At 38.2% G+C, this 25,817-nt stretch overlaps 1 long non-coding RNA gene across 1 annotated transcript; it reads right to left on the bottom strand.

The window, feature by feature from the left end:
- Positions 1-4,172: 4,172 nt before the first annotated feature.
- Positions 4,173-24,734, bottom strand: Gm39837. Its single transcript, XR_866365.2, has 3 exons — positions 24,194-24,734; positions 22,274-22,508; positions 4,173-5,418 (listed from the first exon to the last, which is right to left on the bottom strand). It is a non-coding gene; the product is annotated as a predicted gene, 39837 (long non-coding RNA).
- Between the last annotated feature and the right edge of the window lie 1,083 nt (positions 24,735-25,817).

The following is a 25,817-nucleotide window of genomic DNA, read 5'->3' as shown; positions in this document are numbered from 1 at the left end:
TGTTTTGAGATAGGAGATTTTTGCTGTTTGTATTTTCCTTGACTGTTGTGTCCATGTCTTCTATTCTTCTGCCACTGAGATTCTCTCTTCTATCTCTTGTATTCTGTTGGTGATGCTTGCATCTGTGACTCTTGTTCTCTTTCCTAGGTTTTCCATCTCCAGGGCTGTTTCCCTTTGAGTTTTCTTTAATGAGTCTATTTTCATTTTTAGATACTAAATGGCTTTGTTCAATTCCTTCACCTGTTTGATTGTGTTCTCCTGGATTTCTTTAAGGGATTTATGTGTTTCCTCTTTAAGGGCTTCTACTTACTTACTTTTGTTCTCCTGTATTTCTTTAAGGGAGTTATTTATGTCCTTCTTCATCTTCTTTCCTTCAAGTCTTCTATCATCTTCATGAAATGAGAGTTTAGATCTGAATCTTGCTTCATAGGTGTGTTGTGGTATCCAGGACTTGCTATGGTTGAAGAACTGAGTTCTGATGTTGCCAAGCCAAATTGGTTTCTTATTTCTCCAAGTCAATTTGTTGCTTATGTTCTTCTGCTTGCTTCTCATCATCTGGTTATTTCTTGTGTTATCTAGCCTCCCTGTCTCTTACTGGAGCCTGTCCTTTCTGTGATCCTGACATCCTGTGATCCTGTGATCCCTGTGAACCTGGGTGTGTCAGAATACCTGAGCTGCAACTGGGGTGTAGGCTATGTGGGATTAGATCCAGCACCAGGCTCTGGTCCCCGGCACAGGTGGGAACTACAGGGTACTTAGGTGTTAAAATACTTTTTATAAGAAAAATTGCATGAAGTGGTGATTTATCTAGGTTATAGAACATAATCTGGTTGTTTCCAGCACAATGAAAGGAAGGGAAGGGAGCAGAACAGGAAAATAAAGGAGAATGAAAGGGAGAGGAGGTGATGTGGGCTGTGGTAGTGGGGAACTAGAGGAGAGAACATAGATGAGGAAAAGACAAGAAAGAAAACGAAAGAAAAGAAGAAAGAAAATGAGGAAAGGGAACAGGAAGGAGAGAGGAGGGGAAAGAAAAGACAGGCAAGTAAACAAACAAATATATTTGCTTTTCCATCTCCAGCAGTCCCACTTGTAGCAATCTTCTCTGAAAATACTCATCAAGAAGTAAAGAATACTCTTGATGTAGACTCAGGATACCAAGAATCAATTTTTTAAATTTAACTCTATTTTTTAATTCATAGAAGAAAATGTCCCCAATAGATTAATAATAAGGATCTGGAAGAATACAGACTACATATAGAGTCCCAGGAAAAAATATAGGACTAGATACCAAGAAATATACCAAGAAATACTTCAAACATTATAATTCCAGATGCCTAGACCCCAGCACAAAAGCACAAGCCTAAACAACTAAGAAAAATGCCTCCTCTAGAAGCTAGCAATCCCATTGTAAGAGACTTTAAGAATACCAATTTAAAACACCAATTAAAATAAAAACAAAAATTAAAAACTTAGAATATCAAACTAAAACCTTAAAGGTATGCTTCATCAACACATTAAAACACATGAAACAGAATTTCAGGTGTTGAAAACAAAACAGAAGAAATCAATACCTCAGTGTGTGTGTGTACTTTTGTTTTCTAAAAAGAAAACTCCAGACAGAAAACATTCAGCAACTGTGGGATATTAGGAAAGGTCAAAACATACAAATAATAAACATAGAGGAAGCCATAGAAACCCATCAAGGAATCAAATTTTTAAATTTAACTCTATTTTTTTAATTCATAGAAGAAAATGTTCCCAAAATAAAGAGATGGATAATAAGGGTCTGGAAGAATAAAGACTACAAATAGAGTCCCAGAAAAAAAATTCCAACAACACATAATAATCAAATCATCACCTGTACAAAAAAAAAAAAAAAAGGAATATTAAAATCTGCAAGAGGCAGGGCGTGGTGGCGCACACCTTTAATCCCAGCACTTGGGAGGCAGAGGCAGGCGGATTTCTGAGTTCGAGGCCAGCCTGGTCTACAGAGTGAGTTCCAGGACAGCCAAGGCTACACAGAGAAATCCTGTCTCAAAAAACCAAAAAAAAAAAAAAAAAAAAAAAAATCTGCAAGAGAAAAACACCAACCAACATCGAAAAGCAGGCCATGAGGCCATGAGACTGCCTGACTTCTCAGTGGAGACAATGAGAGTCAGAAAGGGCTATATGAATGCACTATAAACTCTGAAAGACCTCAGATGGCCAGCCCATACTACTTCTCCTTATAAAACTATAATTCACAATAGATATAGAAAACATTTCCACAATAAAAGCAAACTTAAACAGTTTCTACCCACAAATCCAGCTCTTCAGACAGAACTGTGAGAAAAACTCCAGCCTGAAGTAGTTAGCCACACTCAAAATAAATAAGTAAATAAATAATTAAATAACCACAAGAAATAAGTAATTCCAGAAGAATAAATCAAAAGAAGGTAAAAAAAAAAATCCCCCACCATAACAAAATAACAGGAATCAATAAACACTGCTCATTGATAACTCATTGAAAGTATTGAACCAGTAGACTCAATTCCCCAATAAAAAGACAAAGGTTACTTAACTGGATTGGAAAACAGGCTCCATTTTTCTGCTGCATCCAAGAAATACACCTTACCATCAAGAACTGATATAACCTCAGGTTAAAAGGATGGAAAAGTTATTGCAAGCAAATGGACCAAAAATCAAGCAGGTATAGCCATTTTGATATCTGAAAAAAATAAACTTCAAACCAAAACTAGTCAAAAGAGATAGGGACAGACAACAAAGAAAACCCATGAAGAGGATATTGTAATTCTAAAATTTATGTACGAAACACAAGGGCACTCAAGTTGATAAAATAAACAGTACTACAGCTAAAAACAAAACCCACATACAGTGATAGTGTTGACTTCAATACCCAACTCTCACCACTAAACAGGTCACCCAGACAAAAACTAAACAGGGAAGTACTAGAGTTGAAAAATATTCATAAATAAGAGGAACTTACCAGATATCTACAGAAAATTTGACCCAAACATAGAAAAATGTAATTTTTCTCAGCAGCTCATAGAACTTTCTTTAAAATGGACCACATACTTGTACACAAAGCACGTTTCATAAAATTGAAATACCATCCTGTACCCAATATGACCACTGATTAAGACAGGACATCAACAACAGAAACAATTGAAAGTACAAACTCATGGAAAGAAAACAACCCTCTACTGAATGAAAAGCAGATCAAGACAGAAATCAAGAAGGAAATTGAAATGTTTTTAGAATTGAATGAAAATGAAAACACAACATACCAAAACCTCTAGGACATAATGAAAGTAGTTCTAAACAAGTTCATAGCACTAACTGCCTATGTTTAAATAAAAATAAGAAACAACAAAATCAAACAAGCAAAAAGTCCTGGAGAAACCTCATTAACAACTTAGTGGGACACCTGATAGTCAGAAAATTATTATTAGTGAATGGTGTTAAGAAAATTGACTAACCATTAAATAAAAAATTTTTGATTAATATATCATACTATGTACAAGATATATGCTTGTTTATTGGATCATGACTAAATAAAAAGAACTCAGTGATTTAAGTACAAGGAACACTGAGTACCTTTCATCTTATACAAGCTATACCTGACAGAAGGATTAATATATAAAATATGTAAACACCAAAGACAAAGGGTCAAGAAAGCTGAGTATAGTGGCATACACTGTAATCCCAGCACTTGGGAGTCAGAAGTATACGAATCTCTGTGAGTTCAAGGCCTGCCTGGTTTACATAGTGAGTTCCAAAACAGCCAGGGCTACACACAGAAAACCTGTGTCTTAGTTAGGATTTCCATTCCTGTAAAGAGACACCACGACCAAGGCAACTCTCATAAAAAACAATATTTAATTGGGACTAGCTTACAGGTTCTGCGGTTCAAGCCATTGTTATCAAGGCAGGAAGTATGACAGCAACCAGGCAGGCATGGTGCTGGAGCTGAGAATTCTACATCTTGTTCCAAAGGCAAACAGGGGAAGACTGACTTCATCAGCTAGGAGGAGGCTCTCTTCCAAAATGGGTGGACCTTGAGCATAGGAAGAAATGTCCAAAACCCACCCACACAGTAACACACTTCCTCCAACAAGGTCACACCTCCTAACAGTGCCACTCCATATAGACCAAGCATATTCAGACCACCACACCCTTGCCTCAAAAATAAAAACAACAAAAAATAGTCAAGAAAACAAATTAACCAACGTAAAAACAACAACATGCTATATGTCTAAACACACTTCTCTGTAGAAGAAATAAAAATTTCTAAGAAATATTTCAAAAATGTCTTCATCATCTTTAGCAATTAGTAAAATGAACATTTAAACAACTTTGAAATTTCATCTTACCCAAGTCAAAATGGCTATGATCAACAAACAACTTACAACACATGTTGGCAAGTATGTGAGGAAAAGGAAACTCATTCACTGCTGCTGGGAGTGCAAACTAATGCAGCTACTCTAGAAGTCAGTATAGAGAATCTTCAAAAAGCTAACAGCAGATCTATCCCATGACCCAGACATACCACTCTTCAGCATATGGCCAGAGGACTCAGCATCCTGCTCAGCAATGTTTTTACAATAGTAAGGAAATAGAAATAATCTAGCAATCCTTCAACAGATAAATGGATAATCAAAGTGCATTTATATATACAATGGACTACTATTCAACTGATAGAAAAATGAAACCATAAATTTTACAAACATGGTAATTGAATTAAGTCAGACAGATACTGTTCCATTTATATAAAAATCCATGTAAAGAAAAAGAGAAAAAAAAGAAAGAAAAAGAGAAAATCAATAGTTTCCAGAGTATGTGGGCAAAGTGAAATATGGAGTCACAGATTAATGAGTAAAGAATTTTGGAGGGAGGAGGTAATATCATTGCTATGGAATGAAAGAATAGAGATGATTTCATAATGTTAATATGTAAATATCACTGACTTGAATGCTTTTGAATTTTATATTATTTAAGCCCAGCACTTGAGACACAGAGACTTGAATTTTATATTATTTACATTTGATCAAAATATATGCATATAAAGTTAAATAACCATGTTCTCTAATAACAAAACAGTAATACTGACTCTTTATGTCAAGTAGATTTTCAGAAAAAAAAAAAAAGAAAGAAAATTGGCAATGCACTCACAAGAGCTCTCAAAGTACTAAACTTACTGCCAAAATGGCAAGGAGGTTAATTGTCTATATACATTTTCTTTGACATTGTTAGGCAGCTCTCCATTGCTATGCTATACCAAATATCTGAGATAATCAGAATGTAAGAACAAAAGATTTATTTTACCTCACAGTTACCTGACTCAGTTGTATAGACCCTATGGTAGCACAATATATCTTATGAAGGGTTCATGGCAAAGGAGGCCCATTTTTTTCATGCCTGGGTATCAAAAGAAAAAGGAGCAACATATCATACAATATAAACTTGTTCAAAAATCTCTTCATATAGTAAAATATTACAATTCATGCATATATAATGAAAAATTGAAAAGCAAATGGCTAGACTTCTTTTACACAGTCCTCCTTAACAGAACACCCAACTTTACTAAAAACACCTCACTAGACTCTCACCTCTTAAAGACTGCACCATCTCACAGCAGCAGCAAGCTGGAAACCAAGTCCTTAACACATGAATCTTTATGTAACACTTACACAAAGCATAGAACATGACAACAGTAGTTAATATTTATAAAAGGAAATCAAAGGTAGATAGACAGGATTCATTACTCTCAAAGTAGAGACTGAATATATAAATACCACCAAAATTATGTAAAGAGAAATATGATAGACAAATGACTAAGGAAATTTATAATGGTTTAGTTTTTGTTTTACACTTAAATTTTTTGAGATTGATATTTCCCTCCCAGGGTACACTCCTGAGTCTAATAGTAGAATATAAATATTTGATCAAGAAGTTTTTAATTCTTTAGGCATAGTCACAAGTTCAATTTTTAAAATATTTTTAATTAGGTATTTTCCTCATTTACATTTCCAATGCTATCCCAAAAGTCCCCCATACCCTGCCCCCCCCGACTCCCCTACCCACCCACTCCCCCTTTTTGGCCCTGGTGTTCCCCTGTACTGGGGCATATAAAGTTTGCAAGTCCAATGGCCTCTCTTTCCAGTGATGGCCGACTTGGCCATCTTTTGATACATATGCAGCTAGAGTCAAGGGCTCCCGGGTATGGTTAGTTCATATTGTTGTTCCACCTATAGGGTTGCAGATCCCTTTAGCTCCTTAGGTACTTTCTCTAGCTCCTCCATTGGGGGCCCTGTGATCCATCCACAATAGGTGACTGTGAGCATCCACTTCTGTGTTTGCTAGGCCCCGAAGGACCCAGATATAGCTGTCTCTTGTGAGACTATGCTGGGGCCTAGCAAACACAAGTTCAATCTAAGGATTCAAATTTACTTTATTCCAAGCCTGTTTGCAAAACATGCATTGAGAGATGTGGCTGGGGTTAAGTTTCCATTTTTAACGAAAGTTAGTTTCTTATCTTAAAAATTGAGTCTTTCTGTATTTTTTATGTTAGTACATCCACTAAAATTCTGTTTTCATAACAACTACTATTCACAGATGTCTATTTTTGTTTTATATTAAAGGAAAAACTGCATTTTAGAACCACAATAACACATTTTTAAAACATTCATTTAAATGGGCTCATTGGAGGCAAATGAGTTAGCTTTTGGAAAAATGTTTACATTTTTGTTTATTTTTAAAAATCATACTAAAATTGTTCAAAAATCATTTATTTACTGTTAGGTTCAGAAAGCTTGCATCTGCTGGTAATACAGGTATTATGCCAATGACTATGCTTTTGGATTAGCACTGCTAATAATAATTTTGTACACAGATGTTACAAAGAATAACCTCATATTATTCTAGTGATGCTTATTTTTATGTAACCACAAAACTGGAAAAATTTTCAAGAAAACAAATGACATCTACATTTTAAACCCAAATAAGTCTCTGGCTCAACTCCTAAAAGTTGAAGTCTACCCTTTATGGTTACATTTCCTTCTGAAGTCAATAACTACTTCAAGTGTAAGAAGAATGATGTGCCAGGCATGGTGGCACACGCCTTAATCCCAGCACTCAGGAGGCAGAGGCAGGCGGATTTCTGAGTTCGAGGCCAGCCTGGTCTACAAAGTGAGTTCCAGGACTGCCAGGGCTACACAGAGAAACCCTGTCTCAAAAAACCAAAAAAAAAAAAAAAAAAAAAAAAAAAAAAAAAGGAAGAAGAATGATGCCAAATGTCCTACTTGGCTTTCTGCTGTTGTGATGAATCACTGACCAAAACAAATTTAGAAGGAAAAAAAGAGTTTATTTCATCATACATAGTTCATAGTTGAGGGAAAAACTCAAAGCAATAGCCTGGAAGCAGGAACTGAGTCAGATACCACAGAGGAGCTCAGTCTCAGGGCTTGCTGGGCTTGCTTTCTTGTATAACCTAGGATCACTTGCCTAGAGATGATATTTCCCACAATGGGGTGGGCACGCCAGTATCAATCATTAATCCATGAAATGTCCCACAAATATACCCACAGGCCAATCTGCTGAAGGCAATTCCTCACATGAGAATCCCTCTTTCCAGGGGACTCCAGTTAGTGTCAAGTTGACAAAAACAAACCAATACACCAAACCACTTCTCAGAGTGCCCAAAAGGAAAAAGGTATACACCATAGGCTGTATGTATAAATTAGACAGTGCAAATAAGGATTAGTATTCATCAATTCATCCTTTCCTTAAGATAAGATCTATTACATATCTACTGCTTGTCAAATACTGGGCCAAGTACACACACACATACAAACACACAGACACATATAACTCACACACACCTCCCAAATCTACTCTATTCTCAAGGAGTCTTAGCATGCCTCTTTTAATGTTATTTATTAAGCAATCTAAATTTGTTTTGTTAAATCATCTTTAATTGATGTAACTTGACATTTCTGACATTATATTTTGGCCCTGTCTTTCTACCACACAATATAACAAAACTGTTACCAAAACTTGCTTGCACTAGCCTCAAAACACATTCCAAACCAAAACATTTTTAATGGAAATACTGTGTTTTATATGATGTATTCTGACCATGTTTCTCCCCTTCTCAAAGTCCTCCCAAATGCTCCATACCTCCCCATTCACTCAACTCCACGCACCACCACCACCCCCAAAACACAAGAAACAGACCTAGCACACACCTTTAATCCAAGAGCATTCTGTTTATTGTAAACAAAATTAAATAAAGTCTACTCGAAATCAAGAAGGAGATCAAAAGCAACCAGTTGACAGGAAGCCAGCAGAGGGGAAAAAATCATAGTGATAGGAAGTCAAGAAGATGAATAGAGACACACAGGAAGTAGAAAGGATGGACATTCAGTTGGAAGGGATGCTGGCAAGGATGTGGAGAAAGAGGAACACTCCTCCATTGCTGGTGGGATTGCAAGCTTGTACAACCACTCTGGAAATCAGTTTGGCAGTTCCTCAGAAACTTGGACATAGTACTACAGGAAGATCCAGCAATACCTCTCCTGGGCATATAACCAGAAGACGTTCCAACTGGTAAGAAGGACACATGCTCCACTATGTTCATAGCAGCCTTATTTATAATAGCCAGAAGCTGGAAAGAACCCAGATGCCCCTCAACAGAGGAATGGACACAGAAAATGTGGTACATTTACACAATGGAGTACTACTCAGCTATTAAAAACAATGAATTTATGAAATTCTTAGACAAATGGATGCATCTGGAGTATATCATCCTGAGTGAGGTAACCCAATCACAAAAGGACACACATGATATATACATTCACTGATAAGTGGATATTAGCGCAGAAGCTCAGAATACTCAAGATACAATTTGCAAAACACATAAAACTAAAGGAGAAGGAAGACCAAAGTGTGGATACTTTGATCCTTCTTAGAACAGGAAACAAAATAACCATGGAAGGAGTTACAGAGACAAAGTTCAGAGCAGAGACTGGAGGAATGACCATCCAAAGACTGCCCCACCTGGGGATCCATCCCATAAACAACGACCAAACCCAGATACTATTGTGGATGCCAACAAGTGCTTGCTGACAGGAGCCCGATAAAGCTATCTCCTGAGAGGCTCTGCCAGTGCCTGACAGATACAGAAGTGGATGCTCACAATCATTCATTGGACGGAGCACAGGGTCCCCAATGAAGGAGCTAGAGAAAGTACCCAAGGAGCTGAAGGGGTTTTAGTCCCATAGGAGGAACAACATCATGAACAAACCAGTACCCCCCCCTCCCCAGAGCTCCCTAGGACTAAACCACCAATCAAAGAAAACACATGCTAGGAATTATGGCTCTAGCTGCATATGTAGCAGAGAATGGCCTAGTCAGTCATCAATGGGAGGAGAGGCCCTTGGTCCTGTGAAGTCTCTATGCCCCAGTCTAGGGGAATGCCAAGGCCAGGAAGCAGGAATGGGTAGGTTGGTGAGCAGGGGGAGAGGGGAGGAGATAGGGGATTTTTGAAGGGGAAATAGGAAAGGGGATAACATTTGAAATGTAAATATAAAGAAAATATCTAATTTTTAAAAAAAAAAGAAGGAAAGAAAATGGATTTTCCTTTGGGAACACTGGCTGAAGCTGAGAAACTGCTTCTCTGAATTCACAGGTTTTTTTCCCCAGCATCTGGCTCTCAAGGCTTTCATTGATTGATTGATTGGTTGGTTGGTTGGTTGATTGCTTTGTCATTTTTTATTGGATATTTTATTTATTTACATTTGAAATGTTATCCCCTTTATGATTCTCCCCACCGAGAAAAACACTATCCCATCCCCCCTTCTCTTACTTCTATGAGGGTGTGCCCCTACCCACTCACCCACTCCAGCCTCCCCACCCTCCCATTCCCCTACACTGTGGCTCCAAAGTCTTTTTTTTTTTAATTTTTAATTTAATTTTATTTTAATTAGGTATTTTCTTCATTTACATTTCCAATGCTATCCCAACAGTCCCCCAACCGCTCCCCCACTCACTCCCCTACCCACTCACTCTCACTTCTTGGCGCTGGTGTTCCCCTGTACTGAGGCATATAAAGTTTGCACGACCAATGGGCCTCTCTTTCCACTGATGGCCAATTGGGCCATCTTCTGTTACATATGCAGCTAGAGACATGAGCTCTGGGGGGTACTGGTTAGTTCATATTGTTGTTCCACCTATAGGGTTGCAGACCTCTTTAGCTCCTTGGGTACTTTCTCTAGCTCCTCCATTGGGGGCCCTGTGATCCATCAACTAGATGACTGTGAGCATCCACTTCTGTGTTTGCTAGGCTTTGGCATAACCTCACAAGAGACAGCTATAACAGGGTCCTTTCCACAAAATCTTGCTAGTGTGTGCAATGGTGTCAGCGTTTGGAGGCTGATTATGGGATGGATCCCGGATATGGCAGTCTCTAGATGGTCAATCCTTTTGTCTCAGCTCCAAACTTTGTCTCTGTAACTCCTTCCATGAGTGCTTTGTTCCCAATTCTAAGAAGGGACAAAGTGTCCACACTTTGGTCTTCGTTCTTCTTGAGTTTCATGCGTTTAGCAAATTGTATCTTATATCTTGGGTATTCTAAGTTTCTGGACTAATATCCACTTATCAGTGAGTACATATCATGTGAGTTCTTTTGTGATTGGGTTACCTCACTCAGGATGATGCCCTTCAGGTACCAGTTGGAACATCTTCTTGATATATGCCCAGGAGAGGTACTGTGGGATCCTCCAGTAGGACTATGTCCAATTTTCTGAGGAACCGCCAGACTGATTTCCAGAGTGGTTGTACAAGCTTGCAATCCCACCATCAATGGAGGAGTGTTCCTCTTTCTCCACATCATCGCCAGCATCTGCTGTCACCTGAATTTTTTATCTTAGCCATTCTGAATGGTGTGAGGTGGGATCTCAGGGTTGTTTTGATTTACATTTCCCTGATGATTGAGAATGTTGAACATTTTTTCAGGTGCTTATCAGCCATTCAGTATTCCTCAGGTGAGAATTCTTTGTTTAACTCTGAGCCCCATTTTCTTTTTATTTTTACATTTTTTTCCTTTTTTTAAATTTATTACATATTTTCCTCAATTACATTTCCAATGCTATCCCAAAAGTCCCCCATGCCCTCCCCCCCCACACTTCCCTACCCACCCATTCCCATTTTTTGGCCCTGGCATTCCCCTGTACTGGGGCATATAAAGTTTGTGTGTCCAATGGGCCTCTCTTTCCAGTGATGGCCGACTAGGCCATCTTTTGACATATATGTAGCTAGAGTCAAGAGCTCCTGGGTACTGGTTAGTTCATAGTGTTGTTGCACCTACAGGGTTGCAGATCTCTTTAGCTCCTTGGATACTTTCTCTAGCTCCTCCATTGGGGACCCTGTGATCCATCCAATAGCTGACTGTGAGCATCCACTTATGTGTTTGCTAGGCCCCGGCCGAGTCTCACAAGAGACACCTATATCTGGGTCCTTTCAGCAAAATCTTGCTAGTGTATGCAATGGTGTCAGCGTTTGGAAGCTGATTATGGGGTGGATCCTTAGATATGGTAGTCTCTAGATGGTCCATCCTTTTGTCACAGCTCCAAATTTTGTCTCTGTAACTCCTTCCATGGGTGTTTTGTCCCCAATTCTAAGAAAGGGTACAGTGTCCACACTTTGGTCTTCATTCTTCTAGAGTTTCGTGCATTTGGCAAATTGTATCTTATATCTTGGGTATCCTAAGTTTTGGGCTAATATCCACTTATCAGTGAGTACATATTGTGTGAGTTCCTTTGTGATTGGGTTACCTCACTCAGAATGATGCCCTCCAGGTCCATCCATTTGCCTAGGAATTTCATAAATTCATTGTTTTTAATAGCTGAGTAGTACTCCATTGTGTAAATGTAACACATTTTCTGTATCCATTCCTCTGTTGAGGGGCATCTGGGTTCTTTCCAGCTTCTGGCTATTATAAATAAGTGAGCCCCATTTTTAATGGGGTTATTTGATTGGCTCCCAAGTCTTAATTGGTAAAATCAAACACTTGAGATTTTGTAAAGTTCTGTAGGCTTCTTGTATGCTCATGGGCATTTCTTTCTTTAGGTTTAGGAAGTTTTCTTCCATAATTTTGTTGAAGATATTTGCTGGCCCTTTGAGTTGAAAAATCTTCATTCTCATCTACTCCTATTATCCGTAAGTTTGGTCTGCTCATTCTGTCCTGGATTTCCTGGATGTTTTGAGTTAGGATCATTTTGCATTTTTCCATTTTCTTTGATTGTTGTGCCGATGTTCTCTATGGAATCTTCTGCACCTGAGATTCTCTCTTCCATCTCTTGTATTCTGTTGCTGATGCTTGCATCTATGGTTCCAGATTTCTTTCCTAGGGTTTCTATCTCCAGCGTTGACTCATTTTGGGTTTTCTTTATCGTGTCTTCTTCCCTTTTTAGGTCTTGGGTGGTTTTATTCAATTCCATCACCTGTTTGGTCGTGTTTTCCTGTAATTCTTTAAGGGATTTTTGTGCTTCCTCTTTAAGGTCTTCTACCTGTTTAGCAGTGTTCTCCTGTATTTCTTTAAGTGAGTTATTAAAGTCCTTCTTGATGTCCTCTACCATCATCATGAGATATGCTTTTAAATCTGGGTCTAGTTTTTCGGGTGTGTTGGGGTGCCCTAGACAGGGCGAGGTGGGAGTGCTGAGTTCTGATGATGGTGAGTGGTCTTGGTTTCTGTTAGTAAGATTCTTACATTTACCTTTTGCCATCTGAAAATCTCTGGAGTAAGTTGTTATAGTTGTCTCTGGTTAGAGATTGTTCCTCTCGTGGTTCTGTTAGCCTCTATCAGCAGACCTGGGAGACTAGCTCTCTCCTCTGAGTTTCAGTGGTCAGAGCACTCTCTGCAGGCAAGATCTCCTCTTACAGGGAAGGTGCACAGATTTCTAAGGTTCAGACCTCCCTCCTGGCCAAAGATGAAGGCTCAAAACAGGACCTGTCCCAGAAGCTCTGTTGCTTTGGCCTGTTACAGAAGCTATTAGCTTCTGTAGTCCACACTCACCTGCACAGACTAGTCTTAGAGGGATCCGGGAACCAAGATTACTCCCCCAGGTGCTCCTGCAAAGCCCTCCCTGGCAGGGTAGACACCTTTCCTCTGGCAGAGAAGGTGCCCAGATGTCTGGAGCCCGAAAAGGGGGCTGCTACAGAAGCTCTGTGGCTCCCACCTGTCCCAGAAGCTGTTAGCTTCTGTCGTCCACACTCTCACCTGTGCAGACTACTCTTAGCGGAGTCCCGGAACCAAGATGTCTCCAGCCGATGCTCAGGCAAAGTTCTCCTGGGCTGGGCAGACACCTATCCTCTGGCCAGGAAGGTGCCCAGATGTCTGGAGCCCCAAAAGGGGGCTGCCTCAGAATCTCTGTGGCTCTTGCCTGTCCCAGATTCAAAGAATCAACCAAACGAGGAGCTGGTTCTTTGAGAAAATCAACAAGATAGATAAACCCTTAGTCAGACTCACTAGAGGGCACAGGGAAAGCATCCAAATTAACAAAATCAGAAATGAAAAGGGAGACATAACAACAGATCCTGAACAAATCCAAAACACCATCAGATCCTTCTACAAAAGGCTATACTCAACAAAACTGGAGAACTTGGATGGAATGGATAAGTTTCTAGACAGATACCAGGTACCAAAGTTAAATCAAGATCAGGTTAATGATCTAAACAATCCTATATCCCCTAAAGAAATAGAAGCAGTCATTAATAGTCTCCCAGCCAAAAAAAGCCCAAGACCCGATGGGTTTAGTGCAGAGTTCTATCAGACCTTCAAAGAAGATCTAATCCCAGTTCTTCACAAACTATTCCACAAAATAGAAAAAGAAGGTACTCTACCCAACTCATTTTATGAAGCCACAATTACTCTGATACCTAAGCCACAAAAAGACCCAACAAAGATAGAGAACTTCAGACCAATTTCCCTTATGAATATCGATGCAAAAATCCTCAATAAAGTTCTCACTAACTGAATCAAAGAACACATCAAAACAATCATCCATCCTGACCAAGTAGGTTTCATCCCAGGGATGCAGGGATGGTTCAATATACGGAAATCCATCAATGTAATCCAGTATATAAAGAATCTCAAAGACAAAAACCACATGATCATCTCGTTAGATGCAGAGAAAGCATTTGACAAAATCCAACACCCATTTATGATAAAAGTCTTGTAAAGATCAGGAATTCAAGGCCCATACCTAAACATGATAAAAGCAATCTACAGCAAACCAGTAGCCAACATCAAAGTAAATGGTGAGAAGCTTGAAACAATCCCACTAAAATCAGGGACTAGACAAGGCTGTCCACTCTCTCCCTATCTATGCAACATTGTACTTGAAGTCCTAGCCAGAGCAATTAGACAACAAAAGGAGATCAAGGGGATACAAATTGGAAAGGAAGAAGTCAAAATATCACTTTTTGCAGATGATATGATAGTATATATAAGTGACCCTAAAAATTCCACCAGAGAACTCCTAAGCCTGATAAACAGCTTCAATGAAGTAGCTGGATATAAAATTAACTCAAGTCAATAGCCTTTCTGTCCACAAAGGATAAACATGCTGAGAAAGAAATTAGGGAAACAACACCCTTCTCAATAGTCACAAATAATATAAAATACCTTGGCATGACTCTAACTAAGGAAGTGAAAGATCTGTATGATAAGAACTTTAAGTCTCTGAAGAAAGAAATTAAAGAAGATCTCAGAAGATGGAAAGATCTCCCATGCTCATGGATTGGCAGGATCAATTTAGTAAAAATGGCTATCTTGCCAAAAGCAATCTACAGATTCAATGCAATCCCCACCAAATCTCAACTCAATTCTTCATGAATTAGAAAGGGCAATCGGCAGATTCATCTGGAATTACAAAAAACCTAGGATAGCAAAAACTCTTCTCAAGGATAAAAGAACCTCTGGTGGAATCAGCATGTCTGACCTAAATCTGTACTACAGAGCAACTGTGATAAAAAAACTGCATGGTACTGGTATAGCAACAGACAACTAGACCAATGGAATAGAATTGAAGACCCAGGGATGAACCCACACACCTATGGTCACTTGATCTTTGACAAGGGAGCTAAAACCATCCAGTGGAAAAAAGACAGCATTTTCAACAAATGGTGCTGGTACAACTGGCAGTTATCATGTAGAAGAATTCGAATTGATCCAATCCTATCTCCTTGTACTAAGGTCAAATCTAAGTGGATTAAGGAACTCCACATAAAACCAGAAACACTGAAACTTATAGAGGAGAAAGTAGGGAAAAGCCTCGAAGATATGGGAACTGGGAAAAAATTCCTGAATAGAACAGCAATGGCTTGTGCTGTAAGATTGAGAATCAATAAATGGGACCTCACAAAGTTGCAAAGCTTCTGCAAGGCAAAAGACACTGTCAATAAAACAAAAAGACCACCAACACATTGGGAAAGGATCTTTACCTATCCTAAATCAGATGGGGACTAATATCCAATATATATAAAAAACTCAAGAATGTTGACTCCAGAAAATCAAATAACCCCATTAAAAATGGGGCTCAGAGCTAAACAAAGAATTCTCACCTGAGGAATACCAAATGGCAGAGAAGCACCTGAAAAAATGTTCAACATCCTTAATCATCAGGGAAATGCAAATCAAAACAACCCTGAGATTCCATCTCACACCAGTCAGAATGGCTAAGATCAAAATTCAGGTGACAGCAGATGCTGGCGAGGATGTGAAAAAAGAGAGACACTCCTCCATTTTTGGTGGGATTGCAAGCTTGTACAACCACTCTGGAAATCAGTCTGGTGGTTCCTCAGAAAATTGGACATAGTACTACCGGAGGATCCCACAATACCTCTCCTGGGCATATAGCCAGAAGATGTTCCAACTGGTAAGAAGGACACATGCTCCACTATGTTCATAGCAGCCTTATTTATAATAGCCAGAAGCAGGAAAGAACCCAGATGCCCCTCAACAGAGGAATGGATACAGAAAATGTGGTACATTTACACAATGGAGTACTACTCAGCTATTAAAAACAATGAATTTATGAAATTCCTAGGCAAATGGATGGACCTGGAGGGCATCATCCTGAGTGAGATAACCCAATCACAAAGGAACTCACACAGTATGTACTCACTGATAAGTGGATATTAGCCCAGAAACGTAGGATACCCAAGATACAGGATACAATTTACTAAACGCATGAAACTCAAGAAGAATGAAGACCAAAGTGTGGACACTTTGCCCCTTCTTAGAATTGGGAACAAAACACTCATGGAAGGAGTTACAGAGACAAAGTTTGGAGCTGTGACAAAAGGATGGACCATCTAGAGACTGCCATATCTGGAATCCATCCCATAATCAGCCTCCAAACGCTGACACCATTGCACACACTAGCAAGATTTTGCTGAAAGGACCCACATAGCTGTCTCTTGTGAGACAATGCCGGATCCTAGCAAACACAGAAGTGGATGTTCACAGTCAGCTAATGGATGGATCACAGGGCCCCCAATGGAGGAGCTAGAGAAAGTACCTAAGGAGCTAAAGGGATCTGCAATCCTATAGGTGGAACAACAATATGAACTAACTAGTACCCCTGAAGCTCGTGTCTCTAGCTCCATATGAATCAGAAGATAGCCTAGTCGGCCATCAGTGGAAAGAGAGGCCCATTGGTCGTGCAAACTTTATATGCCTCCATACAAGGGAATGCCAGGGCTAAGAAGTGGGGGTGGGTGGGTGGGTAGTGGGTGTGGGAGCATGTGGCGGACTTTTGGGATAGCATTGGAAATTTAAATGAAATAAATATCCAATTAAAAAAAAAGATTTTGTAAAGATCTTTTCCGAATTTGTTGGTTGCTGTTTTGTCCTATTGACAGTGTCCTTTGCCTTACAGAAACTTTGCAATTTTATGTGGTCCCATTTCTCAATTGTTAGAACATAAGCCATTGTTATTCTGTTCAGGAACTTTTCCCCTGTGCCCATGTATTTGAGGCTCGTCCCCACTTTCTCTTCTATTAGTTTCAGTTTATCTGTTTTTTTTGTGGAGTTCCTTGATCCACTTGGACTTGAGCTTTGTACAGGAGATAAGAATGGATCATTTTACATTCTTCTACATGCTGACCACCAGATGAACCACCACCATTTGTTGAAAATGCTGACTTTTTTCCACTCCTTTGTCAGAGATCAAGTGACATTTCTGGATCTTCAATTCTATTCCACTGATCTACCTGCCTGTCACTGTACCAATACCATGCAGGGGTTTTTTTTGTTTTTTTTTTTTAATCACTATTGCTCTCTAGTACAGCTTGAGGTCAGGGATGGTAATTCCCTCAGCCATTCTTTTATTATTGAGAATAGTTTTCACTATTCTGGGTTTTTTGTTATTCCAAATGAATTTGCATTGCTCTTTCTAACTCTGTGAAGAATTGAGTTGGAATTTTGATGGGGATAGCATTGAATCTGTAGATTGCTTTGGGCAAAATGGCCATTTTTACTATATCCATCCTGCCAATACATTAACAAGGGAGATCTTTCCATCTTCTGAGATCTTCAGTTTCTTTCTTCAGAGACTTGAAGTTCTTCTTATACAGATCTTTCACTTCCTTGGTTAGAGTCACATCAAGATATTTTATATTATTTGTGACTATTATGAAGAGTGTCATTTTCCTAATTTCTTTCTTGGCCCTTTTATCCTTTGAGTAGACAAAGGCTACTGATTTGTTTGAGTTAATTTTATATCCAGCCACTTTGCTGAAGTTGTTTATCAGCTGTAGGAGTTCTCTGGTGGAATTTTTGGGTCACACTTAAGTATACTCTCATTATCATCTGCAAATAGTGATATTTTGACTTCTTCCTTTCCAATTTGTGCCCCTTTTACTTCCTTTTGTTGTCTAATTGCTCTCGCTATGACTTTGAGTACTATATTGAATAGGTATAGAAAGAGTGGACAGCTTTGTCTAGTCTGAATTTAGTGGGATTGCTTCAAGTTTTGCTTTATTTAGTTTGATGTTCGCTACTGGTTTGCTGTATATTACTATGTTTAGATATGGGCCTTGAATTCCTGATCTTTCCAAGACTTTTATCATAAAGGGGTGTTGAATTTTGTCAAATGCTTTCTCAGCATCTGATGAGATGGTCATGTGTTTTTTTTTTCTTTGAGTTTGTTTATATAGTGGATTATGTTGATGGATTTCCATATGTTGAACCATCCCTGCATTCCTGGGATAAAGCTTACTTGATCGTGATAGATGATTGTTTTTATGTATTCTTGGATTCCGTTTGCACAAATCTTATTGAGTAATTTTGCATCAGTATTCATAAGGGAAATTAGTCTGAAGTTCTCTTTCTTTATTGGGTGTTTGTAGTTTAGTTATAAGCATAATTGTGGCTTCATAGAATGAACTTGTTAGTGTTCCTCCTGTTTCTATTTTGTGGAATAGTTTGAAGAGAATTGGTGTTAGGTCTTCTTTGACGGTCTGGTAGAATTCTGCAGTCTGTGTGCGCGTGCATGCGTGTGTGTGTGTGTGTGTGTGTGTGTGTGTGTGTGTGTGTGTGTGTGTGGTTTATTATAGTGTCTTGCAGGCCGCGGTCCAGCTAATCCAACAATGACTGTCTACCAATGCAAAATCTAAGGAAACAGTAGTTGTTCAGTTCAAGAGGCTGAATGTATCAACTGGTCTTCAGTATATGCTGGAATTTTGAAGAAGTCATTAGTAGCTCTAAAGCTAGTAAAGAAACGAACTTGCCAAAAAGTGTTGTGGTCCCCAAAATTGCATGAGAATTCGAGAATCCTCGTGTTCACACATAAGAGACTGTGGGAACCCTGCCCCCAGTTGCTTTTGATTGGTAAATAAAGTTGCTGGCAGTCAATGGTTGGGCAGGAAGACAGAGGTGGAACTTTAGAATTCCTGAGTAAGGGACCAAGGTAGAGCAAAAGGGGATAGCCACCGTGCTTGGGAAAGAAGAGAGACACCAGGCCTGAGAGATGCTGAAGTCAGAGAGATATTGGTCATGTTGGTGCTGGGGGAATGCTGCAGAGGGGGCCTACAGGTCTGGGTCCAGAGCAATAATGATGGAACATAGATTTTAGTAGGTAATAAGTTGGGAGTATCAGAGGAGGGTACATTAGCCACGTGAAGGTTAGAAAGTGGCCCAACCACTGAACTGTTTAAGATATATCAAAGTATAACTAACGTGTGGTGTGTGTGTGTGTGTGTGTGTGTGTGTGTGTGTGTGTGTGTGTGTGTGTTGTATCTTTCATTCAGGAACACAAAACATTGGAGCAGATAATGTGAGCAGCTGCCTGCATCAATTTGAGTAGCTCTAATTGGTTACAAGGAAGAGTAAGAAAAAGCAGGCAGAGTTTCCTTTGTCCACACCCTTCATATACCCTGCCACCAAAAGGGATGGCCCAGTTTTAAGGTGGCTCTTTCCACCTCAAAAATTTTGGATTTAAAATGGGTCTTCCAACTTGAAGTGATTTAATTGAGAAAAATCTCTCATAGTTATACCCAAAAGCTTGGGTTATAGTTAATTCAAGTTGTAGTCAAGTTGGCAAGCAAGAATAGCCATCCACAACTCATATTAGCTATTTTCTAGTGCTCTAAAAACTTTGACCTTCTGCTTGCTGTTCCTTAACATGCATACTCCTGCCTAAAGATTTTTCCATATGCTATTTTTCCTGCCTATAAATACCCAACTCCAGATAGTCTCATAACTTTCTTTCACTTCTTCCAGGTCTTTCTCTAGTTAAGTCCTATAGGAGACACTCTTTGACTACCAAAATTAAAAATCAATTTTTTTCTTTCTTAACTTGTTATATGGAATACTGTTTACTTATTATCTCCCCAACTAGAATATCAATTCATGAAAGCCAACTTTAGTTCCTGACTATATCTTGTGCCCATAAAACCAGTGCCTGGCACACAGTAAATATTGAACACTTAGTATTGAACTAATTACTTATTTTGTCCTTCCTTTTCTCTTCTGACTCTGTTTCTTGTTGTGTGGAATTAAGAATTCTGAGAAAGTAACGACTTTCAGTAAATTGATCACCATTCAATAATAAATATCTCTCTGGATCAGGTCACCCAGGAGGTACCCAGCTAAAAGTCTTGGATACAGCACCAATTCCTGGACCCCTATCTCTTACGGCCAGAGTCCTGGACTCATATAGCATAAAATATTCAAGTCTTATGTGCAAGGAATCACTTTTGCTGTTGTAATCAGGCAAAGTTTAAATAACAAAGTAGTCATCTTTGCATTCCTCTCTCATTAAAAGATAATAAAATATATTTTTCTATTTGGTTTTAGTGTCCTCTTCCCACTAGGATCATGTTGTTTAAGCCAGTTACTGAAAGAACAAATAGAATCAGACACCAGGAAAAGTCCTTTCTTCTTTTCAGTAAAATATCTTTGTCATATCACTCTTAATCCAATCATATTTCTAACCTCATACCCACCACATCTTAGTTTTATAAGGAGTAATTTTCTAACCTATACATCCAAATGGTAACATATGTTATGAATTACTTTTCTAAATTTTTCATTTTATTAAAGAATTATATTGAAAACAATACCTCACCTAACTGTAAAAAAATTATTATTCAACTTATGACAAAAATATTATGATGATTTTAGTAATAATCAATTGAAGCATAATAGCCTTACAAAAATCCCTCAAATAATATTACTTATAGGACTATTGCTAGCCTATTTATGTAATTACTCACTGTGGGCAAAAGGTGAGATTCAACTGATTATCATTATTAAGTATCTATTAATGGTATGGTATCATGCAGAATTCTTGGGTGACAAATATGCAATTCTTAGTACAAAAAGCTTTTCTGTCTGACAAAATATATCCTTCCTAATTGTAGTGAACAGGAAAGGCCCTCAATAATATTGGGCATTTTTTGTACACTTGTCTCAGTTAGTGGCACTATGTGGGGGACCTGAATGATGCATCCTTGCTGAGGAAAGTAAGTCACTCATCACTGGCTTTTAAAGATTAAGGCATCACCCTATTGTTAGTTTGCTCGCTCTCTCTCCCTCCTTCCCTCTCTTCCTCTCTCCCTCCCTCCCTCCCTCTCTCTGCTTCATTTGCTTCATGATGCTGGTTGGGATGTGAGTTCTCAGCTTCCTGCTACCATTGCCATAGCTGCCGCTTGCTTTCATACCTCTATCCATCATCACGGATTCTTTCTCTTGAACCATAAGCCAAATAAACTCTCTGTCCCTACAGTTGGCCATGGTGTTTTGTCACAATGACAGAAGAGTAATTAATAACCAATATTTTGTTGCATGTTTCTTAAAATAATTACATTGTCAATGTAGAGCTTATAAGCAGCAATTAATAAAAACTACCCAGATATTTATACTATGGAGCATTTGTTTACAGGTACACTGTATTAAATATATGATGAAATTATAATATTTAGAAAGGGAATTCAAGTGAATGCGCTATGGGTTCAGTGCAAGTCAAGAAAAATATATTTCCTTCTTTAATCTATTTAACTTGCTCAACAAATTGTATTTTTTAATTTTCTTTTTCTATAGCTGACTCAGCTGTGATTTTTTAAAGTTTTTAACGTTATTTTTATTTTATGTGTATGGGTGTTTTGAATGCATGTATATTTGTACACTGTATTTGTATAGTGCCTGTGGAGACCAGAACAGAGTATCAGACAGTTGTTCACCCTCATGCGGATGCTAGAAATCAAACTTATGTCCCTTGGAAGAGCATCCAGTGCTCTTCACTGCTGAGATATCTCTCCAGCTTCCACATAATATTTATTAAAACACAGTAGTACTAAAATAGAGTGCATATTTTGACAATACTATTTATATAAAGTTAATCAGAAAGATAAAAACACTTAACTGAAGACCCCATAAATCTCTTTGACATTCTTTCCCTTTGTTAAAAAGGCAAAATATTTTTATTCATAAATGGAACAATAGTCCTAATTTTAATCTGAAAATCAATGTTTATAAATTTTACTTGAAAAATGTTCACTTCACTAGCTTTAATATGATTTCCCTAGCTAGTTTTAATATGCCCTATAATATAGCCACAATACGTTATATTACCATCTGCACTAAATGCTATCCTCCCACTCTGCTGTGTTATTCTTACACCTAATCCTCTTTGTAACCCTTACACCTCCCACACTATCTATCCTAACTTCATAATTGTCAAAAAGGAAATGATCGTTTCATCTCACATACCATCATTTTCATCAAACTTTCTCATTTCAGTGATGTGGCCTTTAATTTCAGCCAGCTGACTGCAGAAGACACGGCTTCTCATACCATCAGTGGGATGGCATTGATAATCTCTCCCAAACAGATGATTGCTATGTTTTTCTTTGATTCTTAGACATACTGAACACATATATAGCATTCCAGTGAGGATATTAGACATATTCATGTGTCCATGATATTTTTATCTTCTGCAATGACACTGCAAAGACAAAATATCAAAAACATCTACAAAATATCAAAACCTCAGATGGGAAATATACTAATAGAAAGAAAGGTGTTGAGCTCAAGTGTTGTAACCAATTAATGGAACAGAAGCAAAACTCTTCAAGATCACAGACTATACCACAACAGTGCACAAAAGGTTCAACACTTCTTCAGTGTTAGAGTAGGCAGCTAAGTATATTGATCAAGTATTGTAGATATAATAATATAGTACTGGACAGCAATCATTCCAGCAATGTCCTATTGATACTGGATAAGTGATATAAGCTTCACATGCTAAGCACAATTTATTAAATGCATATAATTGCTATGTAATATTAATAATAGAACTAATTAGCATAGCATTCCTATCAATATTCTTAAGGCCATGGGACAAACCTAGACCCATACACAAGACCTATTGCATGGATTTAGGAGAAATTTATGAGATCTAATTTGATTCCTAAATCTCCTTTCCACCCAAAATGATATCTTAATAAAAATTTGTACCAGAAGGTGGTGAAAATAGAGAAAGATGAACTATTCTTATATTTCAGGGGGAGCAGAAATCTTCTATATCTAAGAAAGTAGAAATAAAAGACATTGCAAAGCCCTCTATGTGCACAGTGAACTGATTTAAAAAAAAAACAGCAATTTTCTAAAGAATTCAACGTTGTTCATTCGGGGATTCAAAAAGGAATATATTTTTGAATATCTACAGAACCTTTATTATCATTTGGATGTCATACCTGGTTGAATCTACAGAATCAGATATACAATGTCCCCCAAACTGTTCCAATAACTATCAATGTGTATTTGATAGGTTTTTAATTTTTGAATTTTCATTTTTATAATATTATTTAAATTAGTATCAGCAGTTTGCCTATCATTTGAATTATTGAATTTTAAAAATAATATCATGGAATCCCAGGACCTGTGATAGTTGGTTTTTTACTGTCAACTTGTAAGATAGCCTGTGGTCATGTCTGTTGAATAATTGTGATAATTACATTAATTTATGTGGAAAGATCCAAACCAGTTGCTTGCCACTATTCCCTAAACCAAGAATCCTGGACCTTATATAAGTGGTTAAAGTAAACTGAATAATGAGTATGTTTTCAATTATGGGTGTGATGGACCAGCTGCCTCAAGCCTTGAATGTTTTTCCTGCTCAGACGGACCATAACTTGAAATTGTGCATTAAAATAAATTCCTTCTCTAAGTGTTTTTTTCCAGGGTATTTTGTCACAGCAATGCAGAAGGAAAGTAGGACAGTGCTTATATTTATTTTCTCTTTATAATTACATAGTAGTCATGTGCAAATAAACAGAAAGAAAAAATTAGATATCCTGATGGTGAAGATCAAACTGGCCCCAATAACTTAACACCCCTAATCTTCTGAAAGTAGTCTAATAATATCATCGCTCTCTTCCTACTCCTGACTTTATTTGAGGGTCTCTTTCTCTCTCTCCCTTTCATTCTTTTTTCTCTCCTAGTTAATGTCAGGGAGTTGAAAGGGTAGAGAAAAGAGGTGGAGAAGGCTGAAAGCAAAAGAACCCACAAAAGTAGCCAAACATCTGGTTATATTACATTTTGTCCAACTAGTTACTTAATGTCAGTATTGAATTTGTAATGCACGACTGTTTCAATATAAGCATGAATAGGAATGTAAAATAACCTTACCTTACAATGTATGACATTCTTCTCCTCCTGCTTTGCCCAACATCTTTGCTCCCTTCAATTTCTAGCTCTTGCCACATTGCTGGTACCAACCATGAGATGACTGCAGAGCTACGAAAGGTACTGTCATCCAATATCAACTTCCAGGCTGTCAGAGAAGTGTCATTTTCCCATGATGCCATGTTCACACATGAGCTTAGGCAGCAGCACCTGTGCCCTTAAGCTCAATGTACCAAGTATCCTTGGAAGCTTGAGGTTTTTTCCATAATTAGATACGACTCCATTAGGCCAAGTCATAGGAGTCAATAATTAAGAAAGTACATTAATCTCTCTTTGTTCACCAATTCAAAGTCATGATTTATTTAGGGAAAAAATATTGAGTATCAAAATGGCTTCTGGCACCCTTCGATCCAACTTGTGGGAACTGCTGAAACACGTCTAAACCCTAGCTGAAGTTCTAAGCACATATATTGCTCTTCCTTCAATCCTTACTTCTTGGAATCTATTCTGAAGCAATACAGTCCACTGTAAGGGGGCTTGAAACCTAAAGGAAGAAATAGGCATAAAATATATATTTAAAAAACATTGTTCAAAGTAAAAGTATTTTCAATATATCACATTTCCAAATGTAGCCTACATAGGAGTGTACATTATTCCTATGGTAAGTAGGAGCCTGTAAACAAACTTTACATAAGTAATTTTACTACATTGTGAGTCTGGAAGACATATGGCATTCTGGATAGTCTCCTAGAGAATCTACACTAATGGAAGAGATGGATCCTCCATCATGTTGCTACAAACTACCATTCACATTAATAGTTTACCCCAAATCAAAGTAGACCTGACATGCTCAGAAAGAGAACTGGAGTCCTGATAAGAAGCTATACATTTTTTTAAGAACTCATGTGGAAGATCATCTGGAAAGTTTAGTGACCCAATAATACTTCATAGAAAGCTAAGAAGACAGAAACCAATGAAAGTTTAGACATTTTTTTCATAATTTCACACTTCAACAACATCAGGTTACATATGAAAACAGATACTGCTTATTTAGCATCTACAAGCCATTAAATTAGACATGCTTGCTGGGCGTGGTGGCGCACGCCTTTAAAGCCAGCACTTAGGAGGCAGAAGCAGGTGAATCTTGAGTTTGAGGCCAGCCTGGTTTATGTAATTAGTTCCAGGACATCAGGACTACACTCAGAAATCCTGTCTCAGAAAGCAAACAAACAAACATTAGACATGTTAAATATATGGGACGGCTCATGAAGAGGAAAATCATGCCTGGTCTTGGAAACCTAGCCAACTACCTTGGGCTAGTGAAGGTATAGATCTTGGAGGAGAACCTACAACCAGCATAATCCCTAACTACATTCTAAATATTTATCATTTTATACAAAGATGAGTGTAGTCTTCACCTTTTATAAAAGAAACCTCTCTTTGCAACAGATAGTGCCCATTACAGAAAACTACAACCAATCAAAATGCAGAGTTGTGGTGCCCAGTCCAAACTTACTCATCTGCAATACAGCTCCTGCATATAAAGGCTCACGGATCATTGCAAAAGAGGGGGCAGAAAGATTCTGAGAGCCAGAGGACAGGAAATTTGGTGTGACACTATGTCTCC

The sequence above is a fragment of the Mus musculus genome, chromosome 2 (genome assembly GCF_000001635.26).
Source record: "Mus musculus strain C57BL/6J chromosome 2, GRCm38.p6 C57BL/6J".
In the NCBI taxonomy this organism is placed as follows: Eukaryota; Metazoa; Chordata; class Mammalia; order Rodentia; family Muridae; genus Mus; species Mus musculus.
This window is presented reverse-complemented; position numbering and strand designations above follow the sequence as displayed.